The 14,043-nt window shown below is 36.2% G+C and overlaps 1 protein-coding gene across 7 annotated transcripts in view; it reads right to left on the bottom strand.

Annotated features, from left to right (window-relative positions):
- GRIK1 (glutamate ionotropic receptor kainate type subunit 1) overlaps positions 1-14,043 on the bottom strand; it is a 404,603-nt gene that overhangs the window by 180,783 nt on the left and 209,777 nt on the right. The gene's annotated exons all lie outside the window — the stretch shown is intronic.

The following is a 14,043-nucleotide window of genomic DNA, read 5'->3' on the forward strand; positions in this document are numbered from 1 at the left end:
CAGCTTTAAAAACTCTGCAGCATGTCTCTATCCTCTTTGACAACAGCTTCTGTACATTATAAAAATCCCATTATGCATATTAAGCAATGAGACTCACTGTTTCCCAAGGGGATCAGTTGGAATTAAGCTTTCTAATCGAGAGATATTTCCCGAAGGAACAGTTGGCATAATTCATGTTTCAAGGCTCCTATGCAGTTTGGCCCTCTCCCCTTTATTAAGGGAAAAAGGCTATTTATCTTGATTCACTTACATAATACATTTCATAGACTATAACATATTTCAGAAATACAGGTTAAAAGCTAATCACGGTAAAGTCATTTCTGAATTTTCCTCTCTTTCATTTGAAAAATACTTTTAAGTAGGAAAGGGACCCAACCTGCTCAAGACTTCATTAAAATTTGAACTTTGTAATTTCCAATTAGATTTCTTCTGATCATGCTTTCACATTGATAAAAGAAGAAAATTATTTATCCAGATAATAAATAAAGCCCCTGCCATGGCTCCACAATCCCTGAGCCACAAAATCACTATTGTTAGACCAGTGTGTTTTTTAAAACAGTGTGCACATTTTTCTCAGATTATTATTTTATGTTATTGTTTCACTGTCTTTATAAAATATGACTGACTTTATTCTGCGCTGTTTGCATCTATGAACACATTTTCTTATTTACAAATTAGTACCAGATGTAGCCTATCAGCCTCTCTCTGATTCAGAAAAATCTTGCTACCTCTTATTGCCTGTTCCAGTTAATATGTCCTTGGGGTATAGTCTCTCCCTACCAGGCACTAGATTTAGCTTGTTCATTTGAAGTTAAGTGATAGAGCAACCAGTTGCATGTATGTGTATATGTGTGTGTGTGTTTGTGCTGCATGTGGATATGTGTGTATGTATACATCTCAGTGGCATACGGAGCTCATCCAACTGAGAAAAGACTGAAACTTCCAAGCAGCATCTGGACTAGCTGGCCAGCTCATGGAGCTTCAGTTTATAGCAGTTGCCTCTTCTACTTCCCCTGCTGGAACACCCTTACTCAGCTTCGATCACCTCCGTGAGAGATTACTGAGTGCTTCCTAAATGTACACACACGCTCCCCAGAAATGTTGTTACAATTCACACACTGATAACATTTCAAGGTTTCCATCCTTCTTATGAAGCTATGCACCTTTACTTTATACAAGCAGATAAAACTGAAAGAGTTCAGGAAATGTCCCCACAAACAGGCTCCTTTGATAGATCTCCCAAAAGGAATGCAGTGGTCTAGAATCCTCTCCCTGAGAATCTCATTAACCAGGTAAGATTAGACTCCTATCACAGGAGAGGAGACTGGAGGTTGACCCCACTGCCAGACAGACTTTGTCTCAGGCTATCACCTATTCTTCTGAAGGCTCATTCCTCTTTCCCCAAAATCATTTACTCTGCCCTAAGTTGCCTACATCCCCCTCCCTTCTCCCGTATGAAGAGGGTATATAAGCTGCTAGAGCTCATGGGGTTATTGAACGCTCGCTTTTCTTTCCTGTGGTGTCCTTGAGCATGTAAAAATCTGCATATCTTTTTTTCCTGTTGATGTGCCTGTTGCCAGTTTGTTTCATAGACTCAGTTATTGAACCCTCAGAGGGTAGACGGAAGGTTTTCCCTTTTCTACATAGCTCTACAGACATTTATTAGATAACCGCATGATAAAAGTCAAAGGTTTGGGGAACATTATGGATGAAAAGGGCAGAGAAAGACTGCAGTGAGAGACCAGCCACTTTCTCTTAAAAGTTCACAGCAGGTTACACCCACAGTGGCGCAGGGCTGTAGTGGGGGGATCTGTAAATCCTACTTTCATGAAAAGGGCCTTAGGAAGCTGAATCGACAATAGGCAAAATGAAAAAAAAATGCAAGTAACTAAAAAGAAATCAACTGACAATAGAAAGAGAATGAATGAGAGTAGCAGGAGAATGCATACGAAAAAAAAAATAAAGGAAGAAGAGGTATGAAATGGGCAGATAATATGTTCCCTAAGTTTAAAATATACAAGTCAACAAAAAACTACCTTAGAAGCAGCGTGTCCCAGGATCAACAGCCTGTAAAATCTCTGACTGCAATGAAAAAGAAACTCTACTTATTGAAGTCTAGAAAAACTATACAATGTTTAAGTCTTGGTTTCAGGCCCCTTCCATCTACCCTTCAGTAGTCTCTCCTGCATCTCCTTACCTCTAAATGTCCATGCCTTCCTCCTGAACTACTCTTGTTCTATTTCAGGGAATGTAATAGACAAACTCAGGGTTGCATGACACTCATGGGTACAAGGCATTTGGAGAAAGAATTTTTTCACAATAAAATTATTAACAATATATTTCCTGTTGATGAAAGGAAGAAAATTCTTATTTCCTAAGCAATTTGGGTTTCTCATAAGGACCCTTTGAAAATTAGGTCTTATTAAAATAAATCTCTGACCTTGGAAGAGCTTGAGTATGCTTACCTCTGTCATAACATACCCTGAGATATGCTGCCTTCCCTGTGATCCTCACTGATAATGGATGCTCTAATTAGAAGAAGGACATTGATCAAGGCAGAGATGACTCACAGCAGCTTTGTGGTCACTTTCTTCTAAACAACAGCCGGGTTGGAGGGTATTATCATAAAAATTAAAAAATTTTAAAAAACCCCAAAACTAATACTTTTGTTTTCTTTTTTAGCCACTGTAAACTAAGATTAGGTGGTAGTTGAATGATTTAAAAAATGAAAATACATGCTGTTACATACATTATATACAAATTATATGGAGAATCAGAAAACAAAAATATTATTAATTTCCTATCCATTTCCCACCAATCTATTCTGCTATTTGCCATTGTGCTCTTTCCTATGCTACAACCACATAAGAAGACAAAGCAAAGAGATTGAATTGAGATTTGCTAAGAAACTAAAATCAAGATTTTATGTCTAAAAAAAGTTTAGAAATATATTGAATGAAATGTTAGTAGCAGTGAATTTTAGGAAATTTGATCATAGAAGATTTGTAATTTACTATTTATGTCTATCTCAATTTTAAGTTTTCTTCAAGAAACACTTACTAGTGGATAAAAAGATACTGAAAAATATTTGGGGCCAACACAGTAGCTGACATACCTGTAATCCCAGCACTTTGGGAGGCCAACGCAAGAGAATTCACTTGAACCCAGTAGTTCAAGACCAGCCTGGGCAACATAGGGAGACCCTATTTCTACCAAAAAAAATTATTACTCGCTAAAATTTATAGTTTGGAAATGCTATCCTTTAAATGAAGAAATAGATAAATTCTAATTAATTTCTTTAATTTAAAATTTGAGAATGCTATTTTCCAGTAAATAATTAAAAGCCTTAGCTATTGGAATGTAATTCTCATTATAAAAGCATCTGGAATTGAATCTTAACTGTTATAATTATTAAAACTATTTTTAAAAGCACATTTTTATAATTCAGGTTTTCATCATGCTTTACAGATTTAGTAAGCTATTGGGCTATATTTACCTCCCGAGTAGTTTTAGAGTAATTGTTCCCAAATTTCTCTCAAGAGAGGAATCACAGAACATGAGGGAAAGGAGAGCTTATTGAAACAAATAGATAAACAGATTGTCAGGATTTCCAAGTAAAGCACTTAGAAATTTGCTTTGTCTTGTTTGTTTTAATACACTTCCAGTTGATTCATATCAGAGATGTTGGGAAACCTATTTTAGAGTGCAATTTTTCTAATAGTAGGTAATTTTCTAAGTGTAGTCACAATTAATGCATATGGAACAATGGACTAGCCTTTAGAAATCTTCCTGGTGATGGATAATGGAGTTATTGCATTCCTGTAGTACAGGAGTACATTTTGACTCATTCTTTTTTTTTCTTTTTGGAACTCCAACATTGTTTTTACTCTATCTATACTTTCTAAAGCTAACACAAGCAGCTCTAAGCAAAGAAACTAACTACCTTTTCTTTCTTAGTATTACTCTTGATTTCACTGACATGTAAATTCAAGCAAATGTTAGAAAAACACAGTTGATCCATAGTCTTATCCTGCACTTTCCATTCATGAACCAATGTAATCAGCAAGAATATTAGCCCAGGAATATTATGCCCAATTGGTTTGAAATGTTGTGTCCTCTTTTAGAGATGTACATATATAATTTTTATAAGATCCACTTGGGCTATGTATATGTAGCAGGGGACAGATTTAATATGAATACAACCACAACTACAAAATCGATCGTCATGGCCAAGTAATTAACCAGATAATTCCTTTAGCATGACATCAGTCAAAATGGTTGTTTGAATGTCCCAAATTTTGCAGCTGATTCATTTTTATGATGTGGAAGATGAGAATGAAATAATTCCCTGTGGGGCAAAAAGCCTACATCACTGGTGTTTCCTATGTTGTAGGCGAGAGTTAGGTCAGGTGTCTGAGATACGACTGTTGTTGGGCAATTATCAATCTGGCAGGATTCATTTCTTCATCCACTGAGGGCTGTTCCTATATTTGGAAATCCATACTCTCATCTTCATTAGTGAATTCTAAAGCATTGAGTGAAAATAGCCTGCAATCCCCCTATTTACAGCTTTATAGAAGTGTTAAAATATGCAAGAACTGGGAGTCTTAAAGAGGGAAGCCAAACGGATTCTACAACCAAATATGGGAGAGATGTTTTATGATACTGTTGACTTCTTTTTAAAGAATACATTAAATTTTCTTTGGAGGCTGCATTTGCACAGTAATGATTTAAAGATACTTAGCTCACACTGATGAAATAAATGCTTTCCCCAGTGGTGTAGAACAATTTGATAGAAGAGCATATGTCCTCTAATTCCTGGGCATAATAGAGTCTGAATTAAGGGGCTAAGTAAGTGCCGCTTCTCACGTCCTTGCTTTGTGGGAGCATGTAATCTTTTCTTAGTGTATGTTTTGTTTTCTCAATTAGAGTTTCTTCCTTTTCTTGGAGGTCATTTAACATGGGAATTTGACACTCAATCAGTGCTTAATTTCACTTTCATATTTTTATCATTGACTTTAGTTGAATTCCTTTACAAAGCTACTGAAACCTTCGTCCCTTTGCCACCTAAAAAAAAAAACAACTACACTCTACTGCCACATAGGATGTTTAAAATTAGTAATTACACCTTTTCTGAGAGTCTACTCAGTCAACACTCTCCCCAGCTGGAGAAGTGCGTTCTTACTGAATGCTCAACTGCAAGAGATTGCGAACAAGGTCACCATCTCCAACAGCATTTCAGTAAGAAACAACCAAAACCACAGCCAATGCGGTGAAAAATGACCCTTGGCACATGCTCACAGATCATTGCTAGTAAGTAAACATTGGAGAGTCAGCAACAACCTGCCAATTCTTATCTTCCTCGTTGGGGAAAAGGACAAGTGACTCGCTGTGTTTTATGTTTTTAAACTTTCAGCTGTCTTCCTTGGCAAAAAGAATATAAAATCACCAGGATGATCTTTCTCTTTGATGGCTTTGTGGCTCAGTGAGGCAACAAGCATATACGTTATTTAAATACAAATGGATTGATAAATCCACATAACAGTGTGAGGCAAGCAGCTGTTTTAAATCCCACCCTCCTCTTCCCAATAGTTTATAGTAGAAAATCTGAGCGACTGCATACCACCAGGTGTAGCCATAAGGTAGTCCTATTAGAACCATAGCTTCATTGTCGGAAACTTCATTTAAACGTCCATAAAACCATCCTGATACAAAGAATGAACTGTAATAGCTTATAATTATGAGAGTGCATAAAGTATGCCTCACAACCTATTACAAAGCCATAATTTTAGCATAAAACCATAAACCAGGAGAACAAAACTTGAGGACTTCAAAATAAAATTACAGCTTTTGTAAAGGCTCAGTAGAGCATACCTTTTTTTCTCCACAATAAATGATTGTCTCGTCTGCCTCCCACACACAAAACAAGGGTGGGTTTCTGATTTTTCAGACTTTACACTTCAGCACGTTCCCAAAGGTATCTTACAACTAGAGCATTAATACATTTTCAAAAGGGATTTTAATGGCCATTAGAATGAGAGCTGGTTCAGGTGGAAAGATAGATAGTATTCACTCACATCAAAATGGGGAAATTAGCAGGAAAGGCTTTTGTGTTTGGTCTGCTTAAAAAGCCCCCTCCTGTCATGAGGAAGAGGAAATGCCTGTTTTAATCATCAAACCAATGCAATTAGGACTGAACGAGATTTCTCAGTCTTTATGTGAGCAGAAGGAAATGAACATTTAAGAAATGTATTTTATGAAAATAAGGATAGTTTCAAGGCCAGAATATTTAACTCTTTGCCAACTTTCTTGATGTATTTTTGGGGTTTTGTAAAAGCACTCTGATTTTTTTCTCATAGATGAAATACAATTTGCCTGACATCAACAAGCCAAAGCGACTTTTATACCTAATTATATATTAAACATACATACACACACACACACCCCCCTTCTAATTTAGACAGTCAAAATATGTGAGCTTCCGAATGTACTTTTAAAATGTCATTTGTTATTATGCTTATGTGAATAATATTGTACACAAAGAACAAACTTAAAATCCCCTATAATTCCATCACGAAGACATAACTCTGCTTAATATTTTGGAGTATTTCTTTTGAGTATGTATTTTCACAACAGTGTTAAACTCTATATAGTTTTATATAATTTATTCATAAAACAACATCGTAATCATTTTTATATCATTACATATCTAACATACTATTTAATAGTTACATAAAACCCTATTATATAAATTGATTATAATTTATTTAATCCTTTTGTACACTTAAATTATTGTTTACAATTGTTATTGGTACATGTAGACACATATATATGTATATATATATGTATATAAAAGCTTTACTTCTAATGTCAGAAAGTTATAAACAATATCCTAAATGTTCATGTAATCTAAATCTGTCTACTATATTATTTTGGGGTCAATTTTCGTATTTATTTTTATTTGTATATATTTTTTATTTTTCCTGAGACAGGGTCTCATTCTGTCACCCAGGTTGGAGTGCAGTGGTGCGATCTTGATCTCAGCTCACTGAAACCTCCTTTTCCAGGCTCAAGCGATCCTTCCACCTCAGCCTTCCCAGTAGTTGGGAGCACAGGCATGCAAGAAAATTTTTTTGTATTTTCGGTAGAGATGGGGTCTCATCATGTTGTCCAGGCTGGTCTCAAGCTCCTGAGCTCAGGTGATCCATCTGCCTCAGCCTTCCAAAGTGATGGGATTATAGGCATGAGCTACCGTGCTTGACCTTGGAGTCAATTTTTAGAAGTGGAGCAAAGGATAGGAACATATTTTTAGGGATTTATATAAACTATTCAATTACAATGAGAAATTTGCAGTGTTTTGTTTATCACATTGTTTTTCTAGGACAATGAGTTAGACCTAAGAAAGAATAGAATTTTCTGTACTGTATATTGACAATTGCTTTGGAATCCTTTTCATTCTGTGCTGTCTGCAGTAGAAACCACACATTTGCTCTAATCATATGGGGTTCATTTGGCCAGTGTCTGAGGAGAGGGCCAGGCCACCCAAAGTGGGGATGCAGAGAAGACCTAACTGCATGAGTATGGGGAAAGAGAGGTTTATAAATGGGGGCAGGCGAAAGTTAAGGGAATTCACACGTAATAGTTTCTATTCTCTCTTGTAAGAAGCTTGGAGTGTAAATGTCTGGAATTGTCCATGTAGGGAAGTAGAAACTGGACAGAGAACATGTCAGTGACAAACTGTATTAGTCAGGGTTCTTCAAAGACACAGAATCAATGGGATATAAATAGATAGAATGAAATAAATTTATAATGAGGGATTGGTTCACACAGTTATGGAGGCTGCTTTTAGCCTCCATCATCTGCCCATAATCTAATTAAGTCCCATAATCTGCCTCCCGTAAGTTGCAGCCCCAGAAAAGCCAGTCTGAGTCCAAAGGCCTGAGGACTGGGAGCACTGCTGTCCAAGGACAGAAGAGGGATGTCTCCACTCAAGCAGAGAGCAGATCTGCCCTTCCTCTGCCATTTTGTTTTGCTTAGACCCTCAATGGGTGAGATGAAGCCCACCCACATTGAGGAGAGCAGTCTTCTTTACTCATCTACTGATTCAAATGTTCATCTTCTCCAGGAACACTCAGAAATAATGGCCTATCAGCCAGCCAATCAAGTTGTCATATAAAATTAACCATTGTATAAACCTTGCCAAGCAACATTGAGGTTCAAACTGAAGTTCAAAACCATACTATTGTAATAGCCTCCACATAATTATATTTTCTCTGTTGGTGATTGGCTACTCATGTGCGGGATGGATTCGATTATTTAGGTTTGGGAAACTGCAGGGAATATGTGATAGGAGGTCAAGGTCAGCAGGGCTCAGTGAACTGGTGAGAGAAAACTTGACATGAAGGGGGATAGGGCCTAGGACAAATAAGGAAAAATGTAAGAATACAGTGGACTCAGTGAAGAGATGAGTGAAGGGCCAAGGGATGCAGATGGCTGGACGAGGCCCATGAGCAAGTGCTATAAGAGTGAGAATGTGAGAGTTAGCCCTGTCAGTCATATTTCAGTGCTATAAGTCATTACATCACAGTGTTGGATGAAGGGTTGTATCATAATAGCTTATAAGTGGAGAATGCAGTATGTCAATTAGATTATACATTTCTTTAGTCAATAAATAATTGATGAACATTCACCATGTGCTAGGCACTTCTCTGGGCCCTAGGGATACAGAGGTAGACAAAACATATAAATTCATTGCCTTCATAGAACTGTAGTCTAGCAGAACAAGGGTAGATAAAACAATAAACAGAATAAACACATAACATATGCATCTGACCTAAGAGATGGCAGCTGGTAACAAGAAAGCAAAGAGAAAACTAGAAAGGATTAAGTAAGAGGTAATTTGCAGTTTTAAGTAGCGTGGACAGGGAAGAAGAATAGGAAAACTTGATTAGCATGATGTGAAAGAAGAGGTGATGTCATATAAGCAGGCTCCAACTCGTGAATGCATTGAATGTGTGGCTTTCCAAGTTGTCATCTGAATTTTGATTAGTTGGAATTCAGAGGTTTTTTTCCCCAAAGAGTAAGATGAGTGATTGTGATTGGGGACCTAGTCAATCCTCATCCCGTTCCCCAAAGCTTCCTTGACTCATAATGTGTTGGAAATACCACCATTTGTAACTCTGGGCTTCAAGTCCTTTCCCGTTTCTCTGACCATCAAGTCTAGAGGTTTCTTGAGTTCTGAGGAAAGAAGGAAGTTTGGTGAATGGATGAGGCTGGACATTTCTTATTATGTTATGCCAGAAAAAGCCCTACTCAGCAGAAAAGTCAAAAAAGGGAAGGTAGGAGGTGGACAATCTTGGCAGCAGTGGTACCCTTTGGAAGCCTGCCCTATTGTTTTCCCCCAAAATCTACTGCTCAGGACCTTTCAGTTAGGAAGGACATAAGTCAGACCACTAGTCATGCTGTGGTATTTGTCATATTCAGTATCATTTCTGCAACAAATAATTATTGAACACCTACAGGCACCTCTTCAGATGATCAGTGAACAACAGGCAAAATCCTTGCCATGTGAGCTTACATTCTACCAGGGTAGACAGGGAAATAAATAGGCAACTGAATAAATAAATTATATAGGCTGTGATGTAAGAACAATGGGTTAGGTAGTCATAAGACCTAGTGAGTGTTCTGAAACTTCGTTTATCCTAAAGGACCTAGGCTCCTTCAGTTTTCACCACTTGAAGGTATTTTTCATGTCTGTAACTGTAGTAGAGAAAGATAAAATTTCTGGAGATGTTACCTATATGTAAGAGCATGGATCTGTATATTTTGAGTTGAGTTTTCATCCTAAACTTAAAAAGTGATTTTGAGTCTGAGGATTCTGAAGAGCAGCTTTGGCTGTTTTTACATGCTGTGGATGTCCATGAAAAGAATTAAGATATTGTAATACCTATTTTCTACTTCTAATCACTCCCTGGATTGAGAGAAGAAAGCAAATGCCAGGATGCATGGCTTCGACACAATTATCGCAAACTTTGTGTCACAATCACTACATTTTCCCAATGGTTTTGTTACTTTAAGTGTGGTCTCCTTTTCCAGGAAAGCAGAATTTATGAGTTATGACAGTTCACCCAGTAATTTGTAAATATTGCTTAAATCCCTAGTTGGCCAGTCCGTACATGAAGGAACTGTTCAATTCTACAAAGTACATAATTGTAGTATAAATTTATTTGTTCACTTTCTACAGCAAAAATGAACCACTTATAATAATTATTGTATTTTTTAAAATAATACTACCACTCAGAAGGAAATTTTATCATGTTGAGCTCCCTTCTGAGAGGTAGGTATTTTAGAATATGCATGCAAAACAGGATAAGCAGAGGAAATCTTAACACCAATCAAAATGTCTCAGGAATGGCACAGGAATTCGTTTTAAACCAAAGTATTTGTGTGTCTCAATATTCTGAAGAATGGTTTTCAATGTAAATGAGCTCTTCAGAGTGAAAATTTCTGAGAAACTGCACATAAGATTTCAAATAACTGATTACATCAATCAAAGGGAAATTTCATCTGCTCGCAGATATAGCTATGGGTTGTATTTGCAAGACAGAACTTAGCTGAACTTGCATAGCTGTTTCCTGGCTCTCTTTTTATCCTCTAACTTCTTGTTTTATTAGTTTCTCTTCCTCAGCCTGCTCCATAATATTGATATTTCCTGGGCTTGTTTGCTCATTTATTTATTTTACCATTCTCTCTTTCCTATTCACAATTCTTGGGTGATTTCATTGACCGTCATGACATTCATAGCCACTATATCTTTAGCCTACACCTTTGTCCTATGTGACATGAGGGAACTTCAAAAAATTCATTAAAAAATGAAATTAAAAGATAAAAATAAAAATATAAACCTTATTTCTGATCATATCATTCAACAAGTTTAAGATAGTTCTGTAAGCAATGATAGCAGCCATTTAGTCTATCTCTAAAGAACTGAGATTCCTGGGAATTTAACCATGTCAATGCATTCTTTTTCGCATTGCTAATGGAAGAAAAATGGGTTTCCCTTAAAGATTCTTTAAGATTAGGAAACAAAAAGAAGTAAGAAGGAGGCAAATCAGGACTGTAAGGTGGATGCCTAATGGTTACCCATCAAAACTTTCACAAAATTGCCCTTGTTTGAGAAATGAGCAGAAGCATTGTCATAGCAGAGGAGGACTCTCTGGTGAAGTTTTCCCAGGTACTTTTCTGCTAAAACTTTGGCCAACTTTCTTGTAACACTCTCATAATAAGCAGATGTTATCATTTTTGGCCCTCCAAAAAATCGACAAGCAAAATGCCTTGAACGCCTTGAACATCCCCAAAAACTGTTGCCATAACCTTAGCTCTTGAGCAGTTTGCTTTTACTTTGACTTGACCACATCCACCTCTTGATAGCCATTGCTTTGATTGTGCTTTGTCTTCAGGATCATGCTGGTGAAGCCATGTTTCATCTCCTATTAAATTCTTCAAAGAAATGCTTCAAGATCTTGATCCCACTTGCTTAAAATTTCCATTGAGAGCTCTGTTCTTGTCTGTAGCTGATCTGGGCACAACAGTTTTGGCACCCATCATCTGGAAAGTTTGCTCCATTTTAGTCTTTAAATCAGAAATGCGTAAGCTGAACAAATTGAGATGTCTATGGTGTTGGCTATTGTTTCTGCTGTTAATTGTTGATTGCCATCAATTAGAACACAACCAGATGAATCTTTTCCTTACAAATTGATGTGGATGCTCTACTGCTAGAGGCTTCATCTTCAACATCATCTCTCATCCCATCTTAAAATGAGTTATTCATTTGTAAACTGTTTATTTCTTTGGGGCATTGTCCCATAAACTTCTTGTAAAGCATCAGTGATTTTCATCATTCTTCCGCCTAAGCTCCATCATAAATTTGATGTTTGTTCTTCCTTCAATTTTAGCAGAATTTATGTTGCTCATATAGGAGCTCTTTTCAAACTGATGTCTTCTTCTTCTTAGTGCCTCAAACTAGATTGTGTTCAGATTTGTTATAATAAGTTAACGTGAGTTTATTTTGGTGCAAAAAATTGAAATCCTTGCATAATTCTTTCTCGTAATAAGCATTTTCCAGGAACTCTTTGAATGACCCTTGTAATTTAAACTGCATTTGGATCTCTACCTAAAGTAGAGCAACAAAATACACCAGTTTGCCTGAAACTCCCAGCTCTGCATCCTGGGAAAGTTTCTTTTCCAGATGTGAAGAATCCAGGCTTTGGGGGATGGACATGGAAGTTTGGGAGAAAGATACAAAACCCATCATCACCTTCAGACATAGGGGCTAAAGGCAACACTATTGTTAGTGTCAAATTGATAATGGCATACATTATCCACCTTACATTGCTGCAGTCACTGTTTTTCCCCAACCACTGGCACTGGCAACTGTAATTTGGGACTAACAATAATAGGTAATTAACTGTTGATTTTCTTCAAGTGATGCGTCCTAAACGGGCAACTTAAGTAGATTGCAATCATGATTGTTAACAATCTGTCTTTGACTTGGCCTGTAGATTAACTTTTGAGTTGTATTAACATAGAGAAGTTTTAAGTTGTTAAATGTTAAATATCATAAATATCGCTTTAAGAGAGACATGCCATTGACTTTACCCCACAGATATCAATGATATATTTAAATAAAGAAAAAAGTTCTCAGAGGATTGGGAGAGAATAACGTCTATCCATTGGAGATGTATTTGTGGATATGCTAGTAGTGGAATAGGGTTAGTTTATTTGCCTCACTCAATTTTGGATGAAAACAAATGGGATCTGATTTTCTGTGAGATTAATATATTCCTTTAACTACATCCTAGTTCTGTGTGACTGCACGTCTCAGAAGATCAAAATGGCAACAATTTAACCAGCAATATCTGTGGTTAATTTTCATGATGAGCAAGACAAATGTGAAAATATGCAATGGAAAATGGTATTATGTTTAATGATTTAGATTAGAAGTATTTCCATTTAGGTAGCATGTGGCATTGAACTTGATTTATATAAAAATATGAGTGAAATTTATGTTTTACTTCTACAGCCGATTATGTTTGACTGAGGGAGAAGCTTTTGCAGTGCTGTTCCTTGGGGACTTGCTACTACTAAATGAATATCTGCCATATATTTTGAGATTTTTCTATGCTTCAATTTACCATGTATGGTTTGTGTACACAATTTTCAAATTCTAAATACCAACATAGGAGAGCTTTATCCAGAGATGTGCTGGTAAATATTTAAGAATCAGCTCTCAAAACTATACATATGTTTACATACAAATTTATTATAAATTTTACTGATATTAGAATGTATACCAAAAACTTATATATAATAATAAAATACACAATGCTATTTATCGTAAATTCTATATAGCCAATTGAGTCTTGCTGTATTCTAGCTATATGAACATTTTTCCCGATGTTTGCTAAATTTGTATATCTGTACCCAGCTTATAGTTGAAATTTGAACAGAGTTTTATAAAGCTGCATCCTAATCCACTAATTTTTTTCCAAAACATCGTTGTAATTGCATCTGTGAGTTACTTTAAAACTATCTCCCAGTCTTATGCAAATTATGTTCATTAAACTAAAACCTCTTTTAGCTTCAGCACTTGACATGGTGCATTTTTAAGTTAAATCTGAATTATTTTTGTTTTTTTTAATTTAAGTTTTGAAGAAGATGATTGTTTTGCTCGACAATCACATCAACCTCTGTTAGTATTTATAGATGTAGATTTACAAGGGGTAAATATTTCCATGATTGCCATGGGAATATTTATGTACACAAACCATACATGGTAAATCGAAGCATAGAAAAATCTCAAAATGTACGGCAGATATTCATTTAGTAGTTACAATTTACTAACATAATGTCACTCAGTGCAGTTAAAAGAGATGCACAGTAGCACATCATTGTATATGGCATTTTTAGTATATGGATATAGTAGATGTAAAACTGCAGGGCATAGGTAATAGTAAAATACGGTAAAATAATTAGTTTTCCTAT

The sequence above is a fragment of the Papio anubis genome, chromosome 4 (genome assembly GCF_008728515.1).
Source record: "Papio anubis isolate 15944 chromosome 4, Panubis1.0, whole genome shotgun sequence".
Classification (NCBI taxonomy): Eukaryota; Metazoa; Chordata; class Mammalia; order Primates; family Cercopithecidae; genus Papio; species Papio anubis.